The sequence below is a fragment of the Hyperolius riggenbachi genome, chromosome 7 (assembly GCF_040937935.1).
Source record: "Hyperolius riggenbachi isolate aHypRig1 chromosome 7, aHypRig1.pri, whole genome shotgun sequence".
Taxonomy (NCBI): domain Eukaryota; kingdom Metazoa; phylum Chordata; class Amphibia; order Anura; family Hyperoliidae; genus Hyperolius; species Hyperolius riggenbachi.
Genome location: NC_090652.1, coordinates 194,844,581 through 194,867,781, shown reverse-complemented (window position 1 = coordinate 194,867,781; position 23,201 = coordinate 194,844,581). Strand labels below are relative to the sequence as shown.

Sequence of the window (23,201 nt, the reverse complement as noted above, 5' to 3'; positions counted from 1 at the left end):
GTGTCCTCTGTATAGGTGTTGCACACTTTGAATAATCCAATACTGCTGCGCTTGTGTTCCACAGATATCCAACACGCTCATATGGGGAAAGAAATACAGAGAGAGGGACATAGGGTGTAACGTAGGAGCTGCCTCACCCTTAGTGTAACTCCACACACAGCCAGAGCAAGTGAATAAGCCCCAAACGTACCACAAACTACCGCCACCTCTCCCTATGAAGTGGCTGCTTACCCCCAGGCTTCTTGCTAACATGCATAAACCCCGGCAGCCATTGCCATCAAAAAAGGTCCTAGAGTCAATGTAATATTATACATCGCATAATCCAGTTTATTAAAACATTAAAACCTGCTAAGATTCTGCTTACAGTGTAAATTCTTGTTGTGTAGCATATCATTTAAGAGTACTGCACCGTAACATCAGCGCGTCCACCGGCCAGGTGTAGCAAAGTCCTCGCTTCCTGAGCGTCTGTGCGTGCGTCCAAGCTCTATTGAGGTAAGCCACCTCCTCTTTTCTATTTGTTTTTAACTTCGTTTTATATAGCCCTGGGTGCTTTGTTGTGCTGTTTATAACCACCGACCCTTGAGGTCACGGTCTCAGCCCCAAATTGTCTACACCATTACATGGGCTATGGATCGATTTTTTTCTCTAAAGAGCAACCACAACCAGTCCAGTCGGACACCCCGAGTGGAGTCGGGTAGAATATCTCTACCTGCTTTAAAGGTGACCATACACTGGTCGATTTGCCATCAGCTCGACCAACAGATAGATCCCTCTGATTGAATCTGATTGGAGAGGGATCGTATGGCTGCAAACAGATTGTGAATCGATTTCAGCATGAAACCGATCACAATCTGTGGTGGTGCTGCCACCACCCCCTCTACCTACATGGCTCATTTACATTTTAACAAACTGTATAAATGTACACATTTTTCCAGTAGTCATTTTACAAAAAAAAATGCAAGGCATGTGTAGTTAGGACTACGGGTTGTCAAAATGTAAATCATTGACCAAGTGCCCTGCCTGAGATTTTTATTTGCGGCTTGAAAATGGACCAAATCAAATGCAGCAGTAGCATTCAATCAGTTTTAAAGAGACACTGAAGCGAGAATAAATCTCGCTTCAGTGCTTATATATAGCAGGGGCATGTGTGCCCCTGCTAAAACGCTGCTATCCCACGGCTAAACAGGGGTCCCTTCACCCCCAACCACCCACCTGCAAAATCAACGACCAACTTGGTCGTAGATTTTGCTGCTGCTGGAGGCAGGGCTAACGGCTGCAGCCCTGCCTCACAGCGCGTCTATCAGCGGCGCATCGCCGCCTCTCCCCGCCCCTCTCAGCGAAAGAAGAATGAGAGGGGCGGGGGAGAGGCGGAGATACGCGCTGACAGACACGCGTGAGGCAGGGCTGCGGGGGCTAGCCCTGCCTCTATGCGGAAGAGGGGATGCGCTGCACTGAGGGGGATTTGGGGGTGAAGGGACCCCCGTTTAGCCGCGGGATAGCAGGGGCACACATGCCCCTGCTATATATAAGAGCTGAAGCGAGATTTATTCTTGCTTCAGACTCTTTAAAGCTGCATAAACTACAATACATGACAATTTGCATTAGGGAAAAAAATAAAAAAAATATAAACTGAGGTCCTGCGCCAAAGTCAGCAGCTCCGTGGACAAAGCTGACCCTCAAAAACCACAATGATAAATACAAACTTGCGTCCACAGCCCTAATTAAAAAGTACTATAAAAAGAAAAAAAATATATATTCCAATCCTTTAACCACTTGCCGACCGCCCACTACCTATGGGCGTCAGCAAAGTGGCACCCCCCAGGACCGCGTAATGCCCATAGGCGTCGGTACCTGGAGGACTGAATTGCCGGGGATCGCGCATCCGCCGGCATTAGGCTCCGCCCACCCGTGACATCAACCCGCCGGTCAATTAGCAGCGCCGGCGGGTTGCTAACCCCCGATCTGCCGCATAGTAAGCATCTAATACGCTTTGTAATGTATATAGGCTGCCTCCTGCCCTGGTGGTCCCAGTAATTGAGGGACCACCAGGGCAGGAGGCAGCCCCCCTAGTAAGCACATTCAAACACTGATCCTGCCCCCTCATCGCCCACAGCACCCCCCCCCTGATCACCCTCTCAGACCACTGTTTGCACCCAATCACCCATAAATCACTCCCTGTCACCACTATATTTTAGATTAGGACCTAAACTGCCCCCTAGGGGCTCCTGATAACCCCCCCCCCACCCACCCTCAGATCCTCTCCATACCCCCCCCCCTCCCCTCCCCCCGGTGTACTGTATACATCTATCCTCCCCTGTAATCACCCACTGATTACCTGTCAATCACCCATCAATCATCCCGTCACTGCTACCCGTCAGATCAGACCCCAATCTGCCCACACCCTCAGAACCCCCGCCCCGATCACCTCGCCAGTGCATTGCTTGCATCTATATTTTAGATTAGGTCCTAAACTGCCCCCTGGGGGCTCCTGATCACCCCCCGCCCCCACACCCTCAGATCCTCCCCATAACCCCCCCTCCCTGTGTACTGTATACATTTATCCTCCCCTCTAATCACCCCATCACCACCTGTCACTGCTACCCGTCAGTCAGCTCAGACCCTAATCTGCCCCTTGCGGGAACCCAATTACCCACCCACACCCTCAGATCGCCCTCAGACCACCCCCCCCTTATCACCTCCCCAGTGCATTTACATCTGTTCTCCCCTCCAATCACCCATCAATCACCCCCTGTCACTGCTACCCATCAGATCAGACCGTCATCTGCCCCTTGCGGGCACCAAATCACCCGCCCACACCCTTAAACCCCTCCTGATCACCTCGCCAGTGCATTGCTTGCATCCATTCTCCCTTCTAATCACACCCTGATCACCTATCAATCACCCGCCCACACCCTCAGATCGCCCTCAGACCCCTCCCCCCGATCACTTCCCCAGTGCATTGCTTGCATCTATTCCCTATAATCACACCCTGGGACACCCATGAATCACCTCCTGTCACCCCCTAGCACACCTACCCATCAGATCAGGCCCTAATTTGCCCCATGTGGGCTCCTGATCACTCGGCCAAGCCCTCAGACCCCCTTCCAATCACCTCCCCAGTGCATTGATTGCAACTAATCTCCCTTCTAATCACCCCCTAAGACACCCATCAATCACCACCCGTCACCCCCTAGCACTCCTATCCATCAGATCAGGCCCTAATCTGCCCCCTGCGGGCTTCTGATCACCCGGCCAAACCCTCACCCACCCCACCGCAGTGAGAGAATTTTTTTTTTTCTGATCACTGCTGGTCTCTACGACTTAATTATGGCTGAGGCCAACCGTTATGGCACACAATACGCAACCGCCAATCCAAGAAGCTACCATGCCCAGCCTTTTCGGTGGAAACCACTCCAAGTTTCCGAACGTAACATTTTTTGGGGCCTTCTCCTTAACATGGGTCTAGTCAAAAAGAATGTATTGCATTCTTACTGGTCTACGCACCAATACATCACATGCCCATGTTCTCTGCTGCCATGTCCAGGTCACGATTTGAGAACATCCTGCGCTTCCTGCACTTCAGTGCCAATACAACCTGTCATCTAAGAGGCCACCCTGCTTATGACCGGATCCAAAAAATTCGGCCCCTCATAGACCACCTGTCATCAAAATTTGCAGATGCTTATACCCCTGAACAGTCATTTTGAGGCATTTGGTTTCCAGACTACACCTCACGGTTTTGGGCCCCTAAAATGCCAGGGCAGTTTAAGAACCCCACAAGTGACCCAATTTTAGAAAAAAAGACACCTCACGGTATTCCGTTAGGCGTATGGTGAGTTCATGGAAGATTTTATTTTTTGTCACAAGTTAGTGGAATGACACTTTGTGAAGAAAAAAATAAAAATCAATTTCCGCTAACTTGTGACAAAAAATAAAATCTATGAACTCCCCATACTCCTAAACCGTAGGGCTGCACGGTTTTTCAGTTTAAAGAGAACCCGAGGTGGGTTTGAAGAATATTATCTGCATACAGAGGCTGGATCTGCCTAAACGGCCCAGCCTCTGTTGCTATCCCAAACCCCCCTAAGGTCCCCCTGCACTCTGCAATCCCTCATAAATCACAGCCACGCTGCTGACAAACAGCTTGTCAGAGCTGGCTGTGTTTATCTCTATAGTGTCAGTCTGCTGCTCTCCCCGCCTCCTGCAGAACTCCGGTCCCCGCCTGCATCCCTTCCCTCCCTGCTGATTGGAGGGAAGGGACGGGGGCAGGGACTGGAGCTATGCAGGAGGCGGGGGAGCAGCTGAGACTGACACTACAGATGTAAACAAAGCCTCACAGCACGGCTGTGATTTATGAGGGATTGCAGAGTGCAGGGGGACCTTAGTGGGGTTTAGGATAGCAACAGAGGCTGGGGTGTATAGGCAGATCCAGCCTCTGTATGCAGATAACATTCTTTAAACACACCTCGGGTTCTCTTTAAAACCGAAACCGCGGTTCATGGCAAGTCGATCTGCTGATCGTCAGTAACCTCGGTTTTTCAGTCTGTACCTTGTGTCTGGCCCCGCTGTGCGCGGATTGGCCAGAAGCAGTAAATATGTATGAGTGTTAATGAGCGGGGGGGGGGGGGCGGATCCACTCGAGCGAGTGGCCGGGCACATGCAGCTTTACCAATCACTGGATAGCGATGGAATGACACAGCGGTATGCGGAGCTGTACAGAGTGTACAGCTCCGCCTACCGCTGCCGTCATTCCATCGCTATCCAGTGATTGGTGAAGCTGCATGTGCCCGGCCGCTCGCTCGAGTGGATCCGCTCCCCCGCTCATTAACACTCATACATATTCACTGCTTCTGGCCAATCCGCGCACAGCAGGGCCAGACACAAGGCAGTGTTCTCCCTAGGCTCAAACAGGTGGTAGCCCAGGTAAGATCAATTACCGCGCGGCTGCTTTCCTGGCTGTTATCACCCCCGTCAGGGTGCACCGGGCTTGCTTGATATATATATATATATTAAAAAAAAAAAAAAAAAAAAAAAAAAAAAAAAAAAAGCAGCGCTGTTCTGAAGTCAGTCCCTGTACTGCTCCGCTCTGTGCATGAGATCTCGCGCTTCCCGGCGAGCTCGTGCCTTCATTGGCTCAGCCTCTTACTGCCGCTGAGCCAATGAAGGCACAAGCTCGCCGGAAAGCGCGAGATCTCATGCACAAAGCGGAGCATTACAGGGACTGGCTTCAGAACAGCACTACTTGCGCTTTTTTTTTTTTTTCTTTCCTTCAAGCGAGCCCGGTGCACCCTGATAATCGGGCAGGGGGGGTGATGACAGCCACGATAGTGTGACTGTGCGAGGCTCAGCCGTCAGTCTGCAATCTGCAGAGGCACACGATACAGGCTGCCTCTACGTGCACGGACACTGACTGTCCGTGCAAGCTTGAAAGTATGCGCGGTTTCGTACGGCGGCTGTCGGCTGAACATTAATGTTATTTCATACATACATGCATATTACTGGCAAGCGGCGTTTGGGGGGATAGTTGCGGGTCGCATGGTATTGCAGACAGTGTGAGGGGTCATATATAATCAGTAACCCCCCCCCCCATAATAGCATGCATATGAAATAACTAAAAGAAAAAAAAATACACAAAGAGGGGGGAAAAAAAAGTCTGCTACAAGGACAAGGTTGATTCATTAAAGGATATAGCACGAGCAACAGGGGGTAATCAATAAACCAATGCATCTTAATTTTGTTTCCCCGCACGCTACGTGCGATAGTGGCAGCATAGTGTGCATAACTAAGCGACAACCGCAGTTTACAAAAGCCGTGTGGAAGTGATGTATCGCTACTGCCCTAAAGTGCAAAAGCTTGTTTAGGAAGGGGGGGGGGGGGGGGTGAATCGAAATTGCAATTTAAGAGAAAAATCGCAATTTCGATTTTTCCCTAAAATCGTGCAGCCCTACTAAACCGTGAGGAGTAGTCTAGAAACCAAATGCCTCAAAATGACCTGTAAAATCCTAAAGGTACTCATAGGACTTTGGACCCCTTAGCGCACCTAGGCTGCAAAAAAAAAAAAAAAAAAAAAAAAAAAAGTCACACATGCGGTATCGCCTTCCTCAGGAGAAGTAGTGTCATGTGTTTTGGGGTGTATTTTTACACATTCCCGTGCTGGGTGGGAGAAATATCTCTGTAAATGGACAATTGTGTGTTAAGAAAAAAAATCTCATAAGGCCTCTTGCACACTGCACGCGATTCCGATTCAGATTCCGCTTTTTAATCAGTTTTTACATCCGATTCAGATTCCGATTTGCAGTGTGCAGGGAGCAAACTGCAAATCAGAATCTGAATCGGATGTAAAAACTGATTAAAAAGCGGAATCTGAATCGGAATCGCGTGCAGTGTGCAAGAGGCCTTACAAAGATATTTCTCCCACCCAGCATGGGTATGTGTAAAAATACACCCCAAAACACATTATACTATTTCTCCTGAGTACAGCGATACCACGTGTGACATTTTTTTTGCAGCCTAGGTGCGCTAAGGGGCCCAAAGTCCTATGAGCACCTTTAGGGCTCTTTAACACTAAGACGCAACGCATATTAGTATTGAAGTTGGACGTTATATAGAGCCGCGTTATGCGTCTCTTGACGCGTCCGTCAGGGCTGTGGAGTCGGAGTTGGAGTCGAGGCAATTTTGGGCACCCGGAGTTGGAGTCGTTGATTTCATAAACTGAGGAGTCGGGAGTCAAAGCCGGATGATTTTTGTACAAAATCCACAGCCCTGTTAAGTATTAGGCCAAGGAGTCGAGGAGTCGGAGCCGTTTTGGGTACCCGGAGTCAGAGTCATGCTTTCATAAACTGAGGAGTCGGAGTTGGAAGATTTTTGTCCCGACTCCACAGCCCTGGCGTCCATGATGCGTACTTTTTAACGCATACTACTGAACGAAAACGGTGCATGCGGCAAATTAAAAAGTAAAAAAACAGTACTGAGCATGTGCAAACATCCGAACGCAGCCACATACAAGTATAATGCACAGCATGCTGCACTTTCATTGAACGTGCAGCGTTATACTCCAACGCAACGTGGGCACTGTGAACAGCCCATTGATTTTTCATTGCTGTGAGTTGGGCTGCGTTACAGGCTGCTCTAACATGCCCCTGTAACGTCCCACTGTGAAAGCAGCCTTGGGCTTTACAGAAGTGCTTACAATTTAGCACCCCCCAAAATGCAAGGACAGTAAACACCCCACAAATGACCCTATTTTGGAAAGTAGACACCCCAAAGTATTCAGAGAGGGGCATGGTGAGTCCGTGGTAGATTTCATTTTTTGGGTCACAAGTTAGGAATGGAAACACTTTTTTCGTCAGAAAGTGTAATTTTCTGCTAACTTGTGACAAAAGATAAATTCTATGAACTCACCATGCCTCTTAGTGAATACTTTGGGATGTCTTTCCAAAATGGGGTCATTTGGGGGGTAGTTATACTATCCTGGAATTTAAGCACCTCATGAAACATGACAGGTGCGCAGAAAAGTCAGATGCTTCAAAATGGGAAAATTTACTTTTTGTACCATAGTTTTTAAACGCTATAACTTTTACCCAAACCAATAAATATACACTTAGGGCCCGTTCACACTGCACGCGTTTCCAGCCGCGTTTTGGAAACGCGTGCAGGTGGCCGACACGCACGACATCAGTCATTTCATAGAGTGCAATGTCTGATGTTCACACAGCAGTCCGGGAACGCATGCTGCACGCAGATTTTACAAAAACACGCGGCTGTCCCATTCACTTTTCAGTGATGGGATCAGCCACGCAACGCATACGAACGCGGATGGCGTGCGTTCGTACGCGTTGCGTTCTGCATGCGTGGCCGTCCGCGTTTTGCAGTCTGAACGGGCCCTTACTGGATTTTTTTTTTTTATCAAAGACATGTAGCACAATAAATTTGGACAAAAATGTATATAGAAATTTTACTTTATTTGAAAAATGTCAGCACAGACAGTTGAAAAAAATCATTTTTTTGACAAAATTCATGTCTTTTTTGATGAATATAATAAAAACTAAAAATCACAGCAGCAATCAAATAGCACCAAAAGAAAGCTGTATTAGTGACAAGAAAAGGAGGTAAAATTCATTTAGGTGGTAGGTTGTATGACCGAGCAATAAACCGTTAACCTCCCTGGCGTTAATTTTCCCAGGATTTCTGTGCAAAAAGTGATAAAAAACATTTCAACTTTTTTCCTTTAACTTGCCAAAATGTGTCAAGCAAGGGTCTAGTATACAGTGCAGGAGAATATTGATGTGTATGCAAGTTTATACTGTTCACAGCATGTTTTTATGGACGGATATGTCTGTCCATACCGCTAGGGTTAAAGCTGCAGAGGTCTGAATGGAAAAAAAAAAAAGTGTCTGGTTCTTAAGGGGTTTTATGATTGCAGTCCTTAAGTGGTTAAAAAAGCATGGAAAAAACCATTGATCTTAAAGAGAACCCGAGGTAGGGTTCTGGGAATTAAATCCCCATACAGAGGCTGGGTCTGTCTATAGAGCCCAGCCTCTGTTGCTATATAGATCGCTCCTAAGCCCCCCTGCGCTCCGCAATACCCCATAACTCACAGCCGCGCGGCTGTGTTTACCTCTCCTCTGTCAGTCTCGGCTGCTCGCCCGCCCCCTGCATCACTTCAGTCCCGCCTGCGTCCCTTCCCTCCAATCAGCGGCGAGGGAAGGGACGTGGGCGGGGACCAGAGCGATGCAGGAGGCGGGGAGCGGCGAGACTGGCAGAGGAGAGGTAAACACTGCGCGCTCTGACAAGCTGCGTGTCAGCAGAATCTAACTAGCAACAGAGGCTGGGCACTATAGGCAGACCCAGCCTCTGTATAAGGATTGCGATGTAAGAACCCCACCTCGGGTTCTCTTTAAACCAGAATTATTTCCATCTCACTGATCATCCCTTATTATAACAAAGTAGAAATGCCGAAACATTTTCTTTTAGACAGAAAAGGACGCGGTTAAAGTTATGTACACATGTACGATGGGTTCTCAGCCAAGGCAGCCGGTAATGTGGGTAAGCGTCCTGTGCGTCTATAGTGGCCCGACCCACTAAATATATGCAGCGGAGCCCATTTTCTATTCCTCTCCATTGGTGCTTCTTCCACCACAGTAGCAATAGAACGCGTTACTAGCTTGTAAAGAACTCAACCCTATCGCCCAATGTATTGAATCCCGATGCCGGTTGTGCAACATTATTTATATGAGGGTACCCAACTTAAAACTAGAGAAGGTAGTTATTTGTTTTATGTAATTTATAAAGCAGACCACATGGGCTAAATTGGAAATCTGCATAGAGCTTATCAAATCTGGAAAATTATTGATTCATTAACTGACATCTTGAATCTATTAGTTAATCATCATTAGCTTATAAATCTGGCAAGTCCCCTTCAGAGATTTGGTTCAGTTACTATTGATTCTAGTTCCTATGCTTCAGGAACAGCCTTTGGTTAAACAATTTTATTTTTATTTTTTATATTTATAACATGTTATTGCTGTTTGTGTCCACACGGGAAACTGTACAGAGGATATGACAAAACCCAAACGAGAGCAATAAAAAAAAATATTTTAGCTGTGCAGTATATGGGTAATTACAACTTCTATCATATTTAGATTGCTCTCCATGACACCACTCTGAATTCCCACACTCTTTGGTACTTCTGATAAGAAATGTGAAGACTTTTTAGGCTCATTCACGCTACAAGAGCTTTTTAAACGCTAGAGATTTTAAAATCTCTTGCTAATGAAATGCTATGGGGGACTTTTACAAAATCACATTGCTCCAGTGTGAACACACACATAGGCCTCAATTCACGGAGCATTATCAAACGTTTATCAAACACTTTATCAAACGTTTGATAATTTACCTCATGGGTAAAATCTCATTTTGAATTCACTAAGGTGTTATGTATTTGTTGAACGTTTTATCGGTAAAACATTCGATAAATATATAACACCTTAGGCCTCAATTCACTAAGCTTTATCAAACACTTTATCAAACGTTTGATAATTTACCTCATAGGTAAAATCTCATTTTGAATTCACTTAGGTGTTATAGGTTGATTGAATGTTTTATCGATGAAACATTCGATAAGTATATAACACCTTAGTGAATTCAAAATTAGATTTTACCCATGAGGTAAATTATCAAACGTTTGATAAAGTGTTTGATAAAGTTTAGTGAATTGAGGCCTATGTGTTTTTAAAATGACATTTTATCCATGAGGTGAATTATCAAACGTTTGATAAAGTGTTTGATAAACGTTTGATAATGCTCCGTGAATTGAGGCCATAGGATAATTTTAGCAGGAGCTTTTCAAATCACAAAGCTCTTGCAAAAGCTCTTGTAGTGTGAACGAGCTATTTGGCTCTACAGGATTCTGAACTGGAACTATGAACAGGAATTGTAATTAATCAAGTTGCCAGGTAATTAGTTCTGCATCACTGTGGTGCAAAAAATAAATTTTGCAACCAAATTTTAGAACACCATCACTAACAGAATTTGTAGGGACCTTTTCACAGTTTTTAAAGTTTGTTTTTTCCCCCTTTACACTACAGACGGTGGGAAATGTTATCCGACAGAAATGCAACAGGAGGGGTGCGTTGCGTTAAACAACTTTTAACAGTATATATGTAAATGGACACTTAAAATAAAAGATTTAAATAAATGAAGATACATCTTGCAAGAAAAAAAACAAAATAGACAACACTACATAAACTATACAATAAAATACAATGCCTTGTCTCAGTTCAGATTACCAGGGAAAGATTAAACTAATCCTGATTTTACATCTTCACATGCAGAAAACTAAAATAGAAAAAAATGTAAGTTCAATAGTGCAAAGCTGCAAAACCAGGACTGATCAAACCTTCCCCTGGTAATCTGGTTCCAAAAGTATGCACTCGCCTATCTAAACTGTCCCTAACAGCAGGAGCTATGCGTGCCATATATAAACAAATCTGTACATATCGGATAGATATGCCATACATATACATCAGCGCTATAAATAACAACGGGGGGTGAAAGGCAGACATAAGAGAGCATAAGAGAGGCAACCAGACCTGTGCACAGAACGGCACTGTAGACATACAACCAAGAAAAACTCCAGAATTACACACAAAAATAAGCAGAAAAAAATGCTGCAACTACATGACAAATGTCAAGCGCGCAAAAATTACTGACGCTATGTCGCGACCGAAAAGGTCTTTAATCGCGCCAGAAAGGGGCCCGTCTACCTTGGCTCCCCGGTGACCCCCCATGTCTGCCTCACACACTCCCGGCTCAGGCCGCCGCCGCCGCCGGCTGCCTCCTCTGGGCCGCCATTATCCTTTGTTTCGCGGCTCTTTTTCCTGCTAGCTGCATCTGGTCGGCTCGGGGCCTCTATCTCCAGCATCCATAGGCGTACACACGCGCAGCGTAAGGGAAAAAGGTGGCGGGAAAATAAGAAAAATACCCGCTAAGTGGAAGCTTCCACACAGACCCTGAGCCCCCTTTGCGTGTGGCCGTCTGGGTGTGAAGAGAGCCCCGGTGCTGCGGCCTGCTCCATGTTTCTCCTCCAGCCTCTCCCTCTCCTCCTCCTTCCTCTTACCGGGTTACACTGCCTCTCCTCCGTCACTGCTTTCGTTCGCGGCTGGGATCTCGCTGGGCTTTTTTTATTCTCTTCCCCACCACGTAACACACCGCGTCAAACTACACCTCCGCCGCGTCACTGTGCAGCTCGCTCCTCTCTCTCCTTCCTCTGCTGGGCGGGCGGGTTTTTTCTCTTTTTTTTTTTCCCTTCCCAGTCTCTACCAGGCGCGGCGTTGCGAGGCGGATTCTATTCCGACAGGTCACCACTACCAGGCTCAGCATAACAAGCTAGCCAATCGCCGGCGAGGGGGCGATGTGAGTTAACACACTGCGCATGCTCAGTTGTAGACGGAAATGCACGAACTTTTCCGAAGATGACAGCCTCGAACGGGTTGTGGCGTTACAATTTACCCTATTTTCTTTTTTTTCTCTGTGAAACTAGAAACGGTGTGCGCTCTTTGCCGAGAGTACTAGTGACTTTTCTGCGAATTAATGCAGGCAGATGGACAATTTCGATGTTTGTCATGATTGCAGAACATTTTTCAGGCAAGCTTCACCAGTTTGCTTCAATGTAGCTCAGGCAAGAAGATAAGTTTAAATTCGATTTCAATTCTAGTTGTCATAATGAAAATATTAAGTTTTAAAGCAAGCCTGTGATTTTTAGGCCCTTTGAACATATAGGGCAAGATTCACAAAGCTTTTTTTTTACCTGTTTTCATCTGTTTTCTCCTTATGTTACTGTTTAAAGAAAATCTGTATTGTTAAAATCGCACAAAAGTAAACATACCAGTGCGTTAGGGGACATCTCCTATTACCCTCTGTCACAATTTCGCCGCTCCTCGCCGCATTAAAAGTGGTTAAAAACAGTTTTAAAAAGTTTGTTTATAAACAAACAAAATGGCCACCAAAACAGGAAGTAGGTTGATGTACAGTATGTCCACACATAGAAAATACATTCATACACAAGCAGGCTGTATACACCCTTCCTTTTGAATCTCAAGAGATCATTTGTGTGTTTCTTTCCCCCAGCAGCTATCTTCCACTTAAGTGTCAGGCTGGTTCTTCCTGCAGAGTGCAGACAGCTCTGCCTGTATGTAAATCCTCAGTATGTGAAAGCCCAGCCAGCTCAGAGGAGGATTTATCCAGCTTGTAAAAGAGAAGAGAGAAGCTTCCCTAATCTAAATAATACACAGGCAGTGTGCAGAGAGGGGCCAGGAGGGGGGAGATGCATCACAGAACCACAACACTGAAGAACTTGGCAGCCTTCCAGACACAGGCTGACAAGTCTGACAAGAGAGAGATAAGTTGATTTATTACAGAGATGGTGATAGTAGAACGTGCTGCAGTAAGCCAGAACACATAAGAATAGCTTTTGGAAGTTGTAGGATGATAAAGAACAGGATGCAATTTTTGTTACGGAGTCTCTTTAAGCTCCCAGGGAGCAAAACAAAAAAACAATATAGGGTAAGAAAAGTAATATTGAAATTAAGTAAATCAGGAACAACTTAGTTTGAGTTATTTTGCTTATAAATGTGCTAAAAGGTTATATGTATTAATTCAGGAGAAAAATAAGTCATTTATGACAAGTTTTGTGAATTGACCCCATAGTATGTTGGAGTCAATGTTACCTGAACAATCTTTAGGCTGCTTACACACAGGGACGTTACAGGTGCACGTTAGTGCAGCCTGTAACGCTCCCCCAACGCACAGCAATGTAACACAAGTGGGCTGTTCACACTGCCCACGTTGCGTTACATGTAACGCTGCACGTTGTAGTGAAAGTGCAGCATGCTACGGCGTTAGAGCGGCTTAAAGAGACTCTGTAACAAATTTTTCAGCCTTAGTTCTTCTATCCTATAAGTTCCTATGCCTGTTCTAATCTGCTCTGGCTTACTGCAGTCTTTCCTAACTGCACTGTCTCTGTAATAAATCAATGTATCTTTCCTCTGTCCTGTTTGTCGGGCTAAAGCTTGATTGTGTGGAATGTGCAGGGCTGCTTGTAATTGGTAGAAGCGATACACACCCTCTGCAGGCCCCCTGCATACTCTGAATGACTCACACACTATGCTTAGCTGAGCCTATTAGAAGCTGGTTAGTTTGTTTGTAAACACTGCCTAAAACTGTTAAATACAAGCCAGGATTGCAGCAGAGAGTGGCAGAAACAGCACAGAGGGGCACAGGAGAAAATAATGAATAGAATGGTATGCTTTTTATTGTAAGAATATTAGAGTACAGATTCTCTTTAAGCCGCGTTAGACTGTTTGCACATGCTCAGTCATGTTGGGGAGGAGGGGAGAGCGGCCGGGCACATGGCTAATTAATAATCACTGCACATTGTGACGTGCAGTGTTTACTTCCTGGTGCGGCCGCTCTGTGCGGCGATTGGCCGGCGGGACCACGTGATGCTGCATGCGTCCAAGAGTACGCATCACGGCATCACGGACGCCAGATTGAGCTGCACAACGCGGCTCACTCTGACGTCCACATCAAATAGCACCAGGCCTTGCGTTAGGTGCACGTTATGCGACCTTAACGTAGCACCTAACGCAACGTCTTGGTGTGTAAGCAGCCTTATGCATAGTGACATAATCCCTTTACGCACTTCCTGTCTGGAACTGTTCATGTGACTGAGGGGTCAGACACAAGTGACATCTGATATCACTTGCGTACATGTTCGGGGGGCATGCAGATTCGGCGCAATTGGCCGCAGGGACCAATCTGCATACAACGGTGCTATACACTGTGGTGGGAACTAAAAGTAGAGAAAGACACATACTTGTCTCAGTAGAGGGAAGCCTCTGGATCCTCCAGAGGCTTCCCACACCCTCCTCGAGAACACCGATCCTGTGAATTATTATTTTAGATTTATGGAGTGTCACTATCTTCCATGAATTGTTCTCATGTTGTTGTTTTTTTTTTATAAGGCTGCCTAAGAGCTGGTTCATACAGGCTTCTGCAGACAGTGCATTCAGCACATGCAAGAGCCTTTTCTGAAACTGAGCAGAAAACGAAAAATTGTATACTCACCTAACGGTAATTTTCCTTTCCATGTGCATCCATGGCAGCATACGTATGGGTTAAGCCCCACCCCTACCAATTAACAGGACCTTAGCTATAAAACAAAGTGACCCCTTGCGAGCAGCATTCTCATTGACTAGCCGAACTGGAGAACAGCAAAAAGTGAACAAAAGGAAAGGGAGGGAAATCCCTATGCTGCCATGGATGCACATGGAAAAGAAAATTACCGTTAGGTGAGTATACAAATTTTCCGTTTGCCATATGCCTCCATGGCAGCATACGAATGGAATTTAACTAGCAGAAAAAAGTAAGGGAGGGACAAGACTTGCTGACCAAAAATAATTTCAATTTAGGCCCGGTTCACATTAGCGGTCGCCGTCCTGAATCGCCGTGCCGGAGCCGGACCGCATGCGGAACGGACGGAACGGACGCACGGCATAGCAATGAAAGTCTATGCGTCCGTTCACATGCGTCCGTTTCGTCCGGACCGGATCCGGACTCCGGCATAAGACCCAACATGCGCTATTTTTTGGTCCGGCTCCACCGGCAGACGTATCCGGAGCGGAGCCGGACTGCACCATCCGGCCAATACAAACCAATGAGAACCGGAGAGCGCACAACACACTGGCTATAAAATCCGGATGTTCTACCCCACTTCCTATGCGTATTGTAGCGGCGATTTTGGATGGGGACACATGGGCAAGCATTTTGGAGTGGAGCAGCAGTGACTTTAAACGTGCTGGAGATGTTGGCAGTATGTCGGAGGTGGAGGTGAGTGCTAAACAGCGGAGGGCCTGATTCCACAGGTCCACCTTCTCCTGACCTCCCAGACCCCAACATTTTTATTCTATTTCTACTATCTTTTGCCAAACGGATCCGGATCGCATCCTGATGAACACTTGATGCAAACTGACCGGATCGGATCCGGATCAGAACCGTACGGTTCCGATCCGGATCCGGTCAGGTCATCTGGTCCGTTTGGCAGAGAACCGCAAGTGTGAACGGGGCCTAAGGCTTTAACAGATTCAAAAATAAGTTTCTTTCTAAATTCAACTGAAGCGGAGGCTGCTGTATTGACTCTGAAATGGGCAATGAAAGTATGGAAAGAGGACCAGTTGGCAGCCTGGCAAATCTTTGCCCGGATAGCGAAGGTGGCACAGGGGGACAGCTGTGCCCTGAGAAGAGTGCACTGTGATGCCACCCAGAGGGACTAGGTAAATAACCCTGATAATGGGCTAGCCTTAAAGGGAACCAGAGAGGAAGGATAGGGAAAAAATAGCAAAAGGTTTTATACATACCTGGGGCTTCCTCCAGCCCCATAAGCACGGATCGCTCCCACGCCGCAATCCTCCGCTTCCTGTATCGCCGGTACCGGGCCCCGTCACTTCCAGCGGACGCGGCCTATTGTCCGCATCACAGGGGCTCCCTCCATACCCTTACGCATGCGGCTGCGCAGTATGCAGCCGCACGCGTAGGTATATGGAGGGAGCCCCTGTGATGCGGAGAATTGGCCGCGTCCGCCGGCCGACTCGCGGCAATGACGGGACCCGGTACCGGCGGATTCAGGCAGCGGAGGACGGCGGCGTGGGAGCGATCCAGGCTTATGGGGCTGGAGGAAGCCCCAGGTATGTATAAACCCTTTCCCCCAACGTCTCTGGTTCCCTTTAATAAGAGGCTTTGTTGATTCAGTTGAGCCATTAAGAGATCTTTTGATGTCAGCTGGCTCTTTCTCAGACCTGATGGAATTATAAAGAGCTGTTCTGATCTTCTGAAGCTCCCTTGCTACATTCACTAGGCTGTAAGGGTTCTTGCAACATCTAGAACATGCAGATCAGAGGAATTTGTACCCATAAAAGATGGCACTGTCCAATCCTGATTAAGGCCTCTTTCACAGTGGGACGTTGCGTTTGATGCGACGTTAAGGTCGCATAACGTGCCCCTAATGCAACGCATTGAAAAACTATAACTTGGACGTTATAGTACATTCTTTAGCCCTGCGTTTGGTGCACCGTTTTCGTCGCACAGTGATGGAATGAAAACGGCGCATGCGTTACATAAAAAAAAACATTACTGAGCATGTGCAACACACACAATGCAGCAGATTTATTGCTAAACGCACAGCATGCAGCACTTTCTAAATATTGCTACACGTTACACACAACGCAACGTGTGCACTGTGAATGTTGCACAGACTTACTATTGCTGTGCGTTAGTCCACGTTAAAACATTTTCTAACGTGTGACTTTAAGGTCACACTGTGAAAGAGGCCTAAAGGCAATCTTCAGAGTGAAGTGCTGTAGTGGTCTCAAAACTACTCTGAGTGGAATGTCAAGAATGAGCCCCTGGAGCTCAGAAACTCTTTTGGCCGAGGAGATAGCGACTAGAGGCATAGTTCTGCAGTCTTCTACTCGGTCAAAAAGATGTTTTGCTAGGTAATTGAGAACCTGCGCAGTTACCACTTTGGAAAAGGTTGCAATTAGGATGCTTGTTTTTGGTGGCAGCCTTCATAAATTGCACTATTAAAGACCCAGCACTGACCCATCAAAGCAGAGATGGCAGAAACCTGCACTTTGGCCTAGTGCACACCAGAGCGGTTCTGCTGCGGTTTGCGATCCGCTTGCGGGTGCGGATCCGCTAGGGTAATGTATTTCAATGGGCTGGTGCACACCAGAGCGGGAGGCGTTTTGCAGAAACGCATACTCCCGGGCTGCTGCAGATTTTGGATTGCGGATGCGTTTCTGCCTCAATGTTAAGTATAGGAATAACGCAAACCGCTCTGAAAAACGGCACTTCAGAGCGGTTTGCCAGGCGTTTTTTGTTACAGTAGCTGTTCAGTAACAGCTTTACTGTAACAATACATGAAATCTACTACTTTGTACTGGTTGAACTCGATGGACGTATGTCTTTTTTCAACCAAAATAACTATGTAACTATGTAACTACACCAAAAACGCTTCACAAAACCACAAAATGCTAGCTGAAACGCTGCAGAAAAAGAAGAAAAAGCATTTCAAAATCTGCTAGCATTTTGCGGATCTGCTAGCAGTTTTTGGTGTGCACCAGACCTTTGAGTGTGCTAGCCAATTGTTTTCTAGGCCGATCTGGAACAAGCTAAGAATATGTTGTGCTTGTGGAGCCATTGGATCAAAATTATTTACCAGAGAAATTGAGAAAAACATATTTTCCAGATCCTAAAGTAGGTGTTTGTGGTAGTTTTCCCTGCTTTTATCAGTGTGTTTATCAATGATTCTGAGTTTCCCAGGTCTCTAAGCTTCCTCCCACAATCCTTAAGCCATTAAATTAAGGGATTGAGGAGACAGGTCCTGGGACAGGGGGTTTGGTCTGACTGGAAGAGGAATAGGAGGTTCCAATTTCAGGCTCCAAATTAGAAGGACTCATGGCTGGCATGGCCAAAAAAGAAACCACCTCCAGAAGTACCACTTGTTCTAGGATGAGTTTCCTCAGAATTTTGAAGATAAGTGGAGTTGGAGGACAAAAAACAGCGACAATTCAGAACTTTCAGGTGTTGCCAGAGCACCCTGAGCATTTGAATGTGGGGGCCAATCTGCTTGAGCTGGCATTTAGTTGATGTAGGTTGCCATCAGGTCCACCTACCCAATGGTCACAGATCACTCTGGATATCTTTTACTGAGTGGCCACAAGCTATTGTCTCAGTCCCTGTGATTGAGAAAATCTGCCGCAGAGTTCTGAGGCCCTATGAGATAAATTGCCATAATGCTGCAGAGATTTCTCTCTGCTCTGGAGATAATATTGCTGACCTCTAACACAGGGAACAGACTCCTTGTTCCCCTTTGCTACCTGATATCAAAGACTGATGTCTCATACCAGTGATGGCTGAAGGTCTGAAACACCATATAGTCCACCCTGAGTTTGAGTATAATTGAAGGGATCGAGCAGCTTTGTTGTGACTATTTTACCTAGGCTAATACGACCTGTAGACATGCCAAACCATGCTTGCATCTTTACGAGTTATGGCTGAACGATTGGTTAATAGTTGTTGAGATTGTGTTTAGCCACCACCTCAGACAGTCTCTTCTTGTGGGAGTGAGAAGGATGGTCTGAGAATAACTCTGGTGGTTTCACTGATGGAGAAACCCTAGTTGGAATGGGCAGGTGTGCCAGTGAACCCATTCTACCCTCTGAATTGTAGATGACAAAGTGCCCAGGAGGTGTATACAACACCTTGATTAATGAATATACAGGGAGTGCAGAATTATTAGGCAAATGAGTATTTTGACCACATCATCCTCTTTATGCATGTTGTCTTACTCCAAGCTGTATAGGCTCGAAAGCCTTCTACCAATTAAGCATATTAGGTGATGTGCATCTCTGTAATGAGAAGGGGTGTGGTCCAATGACATCAACACCCTATATCAGGTGTGCATAATTATTAGGCAACTTCCTTTCCTTTGGCAAAATGGGTCAAAAGAAGGACTTGACAGGCTCAGAAAAGTCAAAAATCGTGAGATATCTTGCAGAGGGATGCAGCACTCTTAAAATTGCAAAGCTTCTGAAGCGTGATCATCGAACAATCAAGCGTTTCATTCAAAATAGTCAACAGGGTCGCAAGAAGCATGTGGAAAAACCAAGGCGCAAAATAACTGCCCATGAACTGAGAAAAGTCAAGCGTGCAGCTGCCAAGATGCCACTTGCCACCAGTTTGGCCATATTTCAGAGCTGCAACATCACTGGAGTGCCCAAAAGCACAAGGTGTGCAGTACTCAGAGACATGGCCAAGGTAAGAAAGGCTGAAAGACGACCACCACTGAACAAGACACACAAGCTGAAACGTCAAGACTGGGCCAAGAAATATCTCAAGACTGATTTTTCTAAGGTTTTATGGACTGATGAAATGAGAGTGAGTCTTGATGGGCCAGATGGATGGGCCCGTGGCTGGATTGGTAAAGGGCAGAGAGCTCCAGTCCAACTCAGACGCCAGCAAGGTGGAGGTGGAGTTCTGGTTTGGGCTGGTATCATCAAAGATGAGCTTGTGGGCCCTTTTCGGGTTGAGGATGGAGTCAAGCTCAACTCCCAGTCCTACTGCTAGTTTCTGGAAGACACCTTCTTCAAGTAGTGGTACAGGAAGAAGTCTGCATCCTTCAAGAAAAACATGATTTTCATGCAGGACAATGCTCCATCACACGCGTCCAAGTACTCCACAGCGTGGCTGGCAAGAAAGGGTATAAAAGAAGAAAAACTAATGACATGGCCTCCTTGTTCACCAGATCTGAACCCCATTGAGAACCTGTGGTCCATCATAAAATGTGAGATTTACAAGGAGGGAAAACAGTACACCTCTCTGAACAGTGTCTGGGAGGCTGTGGTTGCTGCTGCACGCCATGTTGATGGTGAACAGATCAAAACACTGACATAATCCATGGATGGCAGGCTTTTGAGTGTCCTTGCAAAGAAAGGTGGCTATATTGGTCACTGATTTGTTTTGTTTTGTTTTTGAATGTCAGAAATGTATATTTGTGAATGTTGAGATGTTATATTGGTTTCACTGGTAAAAATAAATAATTGAAATGGGTATATATTTGTTTTTGTTAAGTTGCCTAATAATTATGCACAGTAGTAGTCACCTGCACACACAGATATCGCCCTAAAATAGCTAAAACTAAAAACAAACTAAAAACTACTTTCAAAAATATTCAGCTTTGATAATAATGAGTTTTTTGGGTTTATTGAGAACATGGTTGTTGTTCAATAATAAAATTATTCTTCAAAAATACAACTTGCCTAATAATTCTGCACTCCCTGTAGTCTCGCGACCTTATGGTAGCAATTGTATCCTCTGGTTACTGCATTGAATATAGATGAGATTGGAATCTTGCTCCGGGAAAGATTAGGTCCTCAGGAGTGAGGTGACTTTCCTCCTTGTTTGTTAACCAGCCAAGTTAATAACAAGCCTGTTAATAACAAAGTAGAGCCTTGTGATCTGAGGCTAGCAACAAAAGATTTTTTAAGTATTGATAAAGTCCTAAATTTTGCTTTCTCAACTGAGCCACCAGATGCACTAGTACCAAAAAAGGTTGTCATGGCTGTGATAATGTCGAGAAGGAGGATGGTTACTGGAGAAGAATGTTACCAACTGCATGGTGGATGGAAGTTTGAAATAATTAATGTATGGAGAGGCATCTACCAAGTCTATTGAATATATCCAGTTGGAATGGCTGGTCCATTCATTTGTTGTAACTCCATCTTGAATGTTTTCAGAAAGATGAAGATTTAGGAATTTCAGTTCCAGTACTGAACACAGATTAGCTGACTTCTTTACAATGAAGAGAGGAGAGTAGACTTCCTGAAAGCACTCCTCTTCTGGAACAAATGTAACAGCTGTTTTCTGCAATGAGTCATGAATGTAAAAGAGCATGTCTTTGTAAAGACAAAGTGACTGAGTGGTGGAGTGAACTTGCACATCCAAGAAAAACCGAACCACTCTGTATATGTGACCCACTCGTCCTTTATTGTTTTTGTCTAGATAATATGGAACTGCTGAAGTCTTGCAGCTACTATCTGGACTTCAGAATTGTCAATAGGACTTTGTACTGACTGCTTTGTGGGCTTATGGAAATTAGCATATGAAGTTTGCCAATTCCTATGGTCTGGTCTGTAAGACCATGTGTCTTAGTCTTGTGTTCTAAAACCGATTCAGAATGTCTGGCCTTTCCTTCCGCATTGTCTTCTCTCCTGTGGTATAATACCAGCCTTGCCCTGGTGACTGTTGGTTGCCAGATCCACCTTGTTACTAAAAAGATTCCTTCCATCAAACAGAATTTTAAACTCATTTTGTTGGAAGCTGGGATCAGCAGACCAGAACAGGCTCAATTCACTGTCATGGCAAAAAGCCTGGCGTGTAAAGTGGACTGGACAAAATCTGCCGATTCCCTAATAAACTTAGAGACAATATGAAAGTTCTCTAAGCTGCCAGGATAGAATTAGTATCCTTGTCCACTTCCGTGGAAACCGAAGATAGAGCCAGGGCTGGTTTACATGCCCCTCCAGTAGTGATATACACCATCTTTAAATCTATATCAAGTTTATGGTCTAGGACATCTTAAAAAGTAATCAAAATTTTTAACGTTACATGGTGTGCAAGACGCAAGACTGACATGTCCACCATGGAAGCGAACCCTAGGACTGGAGAATTTTCTTGAAGAAAAAGGATGATGTTTGGAAAGTCTGCTTTTTCAGGAAGACTTTCTCCTTACCTTTTCCCATTCATCTTTATTTCTTCGATCTCTTTCAAGATTGGAAAGGGGAATGAGAATTATTTCAGACCTTTCTTTAAGCCTGGAGAAGGGTTTCCTCTTCCCAGTCGATGGCTTCACAGATGGTTTGGATAAAGGAGAAATAAAAGACAGATATCTTAATGCTCACTCTCACTCCCGTAGAGGATTGAAGATATTCAGCATCTTCATTGATTTGCTGGGAGGATGCTTGGGGACCAAAGGGCCTACATAGGATTCCATTGATACCTGGACAGACTACTCTATCATCTGGGATCTGTGTATCTGATTTAACTCTGGCTCTTTTGCCATCTGGTGGAATCAGATCTACTTTACTGATTTCCCTGGCATGGTTCTGTCACCACAAGCCCAGAAATCTGGGGGGCTATGGTGCCTTCAATGGGGACCTAATCCTCTATGTTCCACGCGGATTAGTTATCTGCTCCTTGAGCAGGATTTTGAGTGATGATATAGAGATCTAAAGTAGGATCTCAATTGATAACATAAGGAACTAATGTCCTAGTACTGTGGTGGGAACTTGCCCTCCTTTGTTCTTTTCTTCTTGGCGCTGTATATAAAAAAGTACAGCCCATTCATGGACAGCGTGCTCTTTTTTGTAGAAAAGCGGGGTCACTTATCTCTATGACTCTTACCTATTGACCTTAGAATTATCTGTTTCTGGCACAGTGTGATCCAAAATGCAGTCCAACGGACTGCAAGAGATGAAATAAGTAAGATAGGAGGTACATGAAGCGTAGCAGAAGGATAAGAAATCAAATAATACTTTCATGCAAGGAATGCTATGTTATTTATATTGCACATAGCACACAATACTGTTCATATAACTGTATATAATGAGAATGGCAGATGATAAAATATAGTACATAGAGCTTCCAAGATACTATGACTAACTTACCTCCTCCTGCAGCCTGAGAAGCATTACATCAGAGGGACAGCAAATAACAGTGCCTTTACAGCAGACAGAGAGGGAGGTAGTGTTGCAGCCAGCATGGAGTCCTGTGTGTATCCAGCCTGCTTGTGAGAGGAGGGGGAGGAGAGTTCAGCTTTGAGGAGGCTGTGAACTCTGCTGTGTCCAGAGCAGGGATTGGAGAGCAGTCACTGCAATCACTTCCTGGTCTGATGGCTGTGCATTCCAAGCTGGAATGCACACTTAGCCATGTGCTTCAGAGTCTTTCAGTGTGAGACAGGGGAAGGAGGCAGACGCTTCAGGACCTGGAGAGGCTGAACCATGCCTCACATAAATGGAGCCTGAGCAGTCAGCAGACAGAGGAAGAGAAACAGGTGAGAAGGTTCACACTGAACACTCAGCAGGATA

At 45.6% G+C, this 23,201-nt stretch overlaps 1 protein-coding gene across 1 annotated transcript in view; it reads right to left on the bottom strand.

Annotated features, from left to right (window-relative positions):
* Positions 1 to 11,865, bottom strand: part of CREB1 (cAMP responsive element binding protein 1) — a 223,028-nt gene extending 211,163 nt beyond the window's left edge. The window contains exon 1 of the mRNA XM_068244973.1: positions 11,618 to 11,865. The gene's annotated coding sequence lies outside the window, so the exon portion shown is untranslated. The remainder of the gene's footprint in view (positions 1 to 11,617) is intronic.
* Between the last annotated feature and the right edge of the window lie 11,336 nt (positions 11,866 to 23,201).